The sequence below is a fragment of the Lutjanus erythropterus genome, chromosome 22, assembly GCF_056507025.1.
Source record: "Lutjanus erythropterus isolate fLutEry1 chromosome 22, fLutEry1.hap2, whole genome shotgun sequence".
Taxonomy (NCBI): domain Eukaryota; kingdom Metazoa; phylum Chordata; class Actinopteri; order Lutjaniformes; family Lutjanidae; genus Lutjanus; species Lutjanus erythropterus.
In genome coordinates, this window is record NC_139338.1 from 24,190,001 (window position 1) to 24,193,940 (window position 3,940).

The window sequence follows — 3,940 nt, forward strand, 5'->3', positions numbered from 1 at the left end:
TGAAAGTATGTATGTATGAAAGTATGTATGTATGTATGTATGAAAGTATGAAAGTATGTATGTATGTATGTATGAAAGTATGAAAGTATGTATGTATGTATGTATGAAAGTATGTATGTATGTATGAAATTATGTATGTATGTATGTATGAAAGTATGAAAGTATGTATGTATGTATGTATGAAAGTATGTATGTATGTATGAAATTATGTATGTATGTATGTATGAAAGTATGTATGTATGTATGTATGTATGTATGTATGAAAGTATGAAAGTATGTATGTATGTATGTATGTATGAAAGTATGAAAGTATGTATGTATGTATGAAAGTATGAATGTATGAAAGTATGTATGTATGAAAGTATGTATGTATGTATGAAAGTATGAAAGTATGTATGTATGTATGTATGAAAGTATGAAAGTATGTATGTATGTATGTATGTATGTATGTATGTATGTATGTATGAAAGTATGAAAGTATGTATGTATGTATGTATGTATGAAAGTATGAAAGTATGTATGTATGAATGTATGTATGTATGAAAGTATGTATGTATGTATGAAAGTATGAAAGTATGTATGTATGTATGTATGTATGAAAGTATGTATGTATGTATGTATGTATGTATGAAAGTATGTATGTATGTATGTATGTATGTATGTATGAAAGTATGTATGTATGTATGTATGTATGTATGTATGAAAGTATGTATGTATGTATGAAAGTATGTATGTATGTATATATGTATGTATGTATGTATGTATGAAAGTATGAAAGTATGTAGGTATGTATGTATGTAAGTATGAAAGTATGAAAGTATGTATGTATGTATGTATGTATGTATGTATGAAAGTATGTATGTATGTATGTATGTATGTATGTATGTATGTATGTATGTATGTATGAAAGTATGAATGTATGTATGTATGTATGAAAGTATGAAAGTATGAATGTATGTATGTATGTATGTATGTATGTAAGTATGAAAGTATGTATGTATGTATGTAAATATGTATGTATGTATGAAAGTCTGAAAGTATGTATGTATGTATGAAAGTATGAAAGTATGTATGTATGTATGTATGAAAGTATGTATGTATGTATGTATGTATGTATGTATGTATGTATGAAAGTATGAAAGTATGTATATATGTATGTATGTATGTATGAAAGTATGAAAGTATGTATGTATGTATGAAAGTATGAAAGTATGTATGTATGTATGTATGAAAGTATGTATGTATGTATGTATGTATGAAAGTATGTATGTATGTATGTATGAAAGTATGAAAGTATGTATGTATGCATGTATGTATGTATGTATGTATGAAAGTATGAAAGTATGTATTTATGTATGAAAGTATGAAGTTATGTATGTATGTATGTATGTATGAAAGTATGAAAGTATGTATGTATGTATGTATGTATGAAAGTATGTATGTATGTATGTATGTATCTATGTATGAAAGTATGTATGTATGTATGTATGTATGAAAGTATGAAAGTATGTATGTATGTATGTATGAAAGTATGAAAGTATGTATGTATGTATGTATGTATGAAAGTATGAAAGTATGTATGTATGTATGTATGTATGAAAGTATGAAAGTATGTATGTATGTATGAAAGTATGAAAGTATGAAAGTATGTATGTATGTATGAAAGTATGTATGTATGTATGTATGAAAGTATGAAAGTATGTATGTATGTATGAAAGTATGAAAGTATGTATGTATGTATGTATGAAATTATGTATGAAATTATGTATGTATGTATGTATGTATGTATGAAAGTATGTATGTATGTATGTATGTATGTATGTATGTATGAAAGTATGAAAGTATGTATGTATGTATGTATGAAAGTATGAAGTATGTATGTATGTATGTATGAAAGTATGAAAGTATGAAAGTATGTATGTATGTATGTATGAAAGTATGAATGTATGAAAGTATGTATGTATGAAAGTATGTATGTATGTATGAAAGTATGAAAGTATGTATGTATGTATGTATGAAAGTATGAAAGTATGTATGTATGTATGTATGTATGAAAGTATGTATGTATGTATGTATGTATGAAAGTATGAAAGTATGTATGTATGAATGTATGTATGTATGAAAGTATGTATGTATGTATGAAAGTATGAAAGTATGTATGTATGTATGTATGTATGTATGAAAGTATGTATGTATGTATGTATGTATGTATGTATGAAAGTATGTATGTATGTATGTATGTATGTATGTATGTATGTATGTATGAAAGTATGTATGTATGTATGTATGTATGTATGAAAGTATGTATGCATGTATGTATTTATGTATGTATGTATGTATGTATGAATGAAAGTATGAAAGTATGTATGTATGTATGTATGAAAGTATGAAAGTATGTAGGTATGTATGTATGAAAGTATGAAAGTATGTATGTATGTATGTATGTATGTATGTATGAAAGTATGTATGTATGTATGTATGTATGTATGAAATTATGAATGTATGTATGTATGTATGAAAGTATGTATGTATGTATGAAAGTATGAAAGTATGTATGTATGTATGTATGTATGAAAGTATGAAAGTATGTATGTATGCATGAAAGTATGAAAGTATGTATGTAAGTATGAAGTATGAAAGTATGTATGTATGTATGTATGTATGTATGAAAGTATGTATGTATGTATGTATGTATGTATGTATGAAAGTATGTATGTATGTATGTATGTATGTATGTATGTATGTATGAAAGTATGTATGTATGTATGTATGTATGAAAGTATGTATGTATGTATGTATGTATGTATGTATGTATGAAAGTATGTATGTATGTATGTATGTATGTATGTATGAAAGTATGTATGTATGTATGTATGTATGTATGTATGTATGTATGAAAGTATGTATGTATGTATGTATGTATGTATGAAAGTATGTATGTATGTATGTATGTATGTATGTATGTATGTATGTATGTATGTATGTATGAAAGTATGAAAGTATGTATGTATGTATGTATGAAAGTATGAAAGTATGTATGTTTGTATGTATGAAAGTATGAAAGTATGTAGGTATGTATGTATGAAAGTATGAAAGTATGTATGTATGTATGTATGTATGAAAGTATGTATGTATGTATGTATGTATGTGTGAAATTATGAATGTATGTATGTATGTATGAAAGTATGAAAGTATGTATGTATGTATGTATGTATGTATGTATGAAAGTATGAAAGTATGTATGTATGTATGTATGTATGTATGAAAGTATGTATGTATGTATGTATGTATGTATGTATGTATGTATGAAAGTATGTATGTATTTATGTATGTATGAAAGTATGTAAGTATGTATGTATGTATGTATGTATGAAAGTATGTATGTATGTATGAAAGTATGTATGTATGTATGTATGAAAGTATGTATGTATGTATGTATGTATGAAAGTATTAAAGTATGTATGTATGTATGTATGTATGAAAGTATGAAAGTATGTATGTATGTATATATGTATAAAAGTATGAAAGTATGCATGTATGTATGTATGAAAGTATGAAAGTATGTATGTATGTATGAAAGTATGAAAGTATGTATGTATGTATGTATATATGAAAGTATGAAAGTATGTATGTATGTATGTATATATGAAAGTATGAATGTATGTATGTATGTATGTATGTATGTATGTATGTATGAAAATATGTATGTATGAATGTATGTATGTATGTATGTATGTATGTATGTATGTATGAAAGTATGTATGTATGTATGTATGTATGTATGTATGTATGTATGTATGAAAGTATGTATGTATGTATGTATGAAAGTATGAAAGTATGTATGTATGTATATATGTATGTATGTATGTATGTATGAAAGTATGAAAGTATGTAGGTATGTATGTATGAAAGTATGAAAGTATGAAAGTATGTATGTATG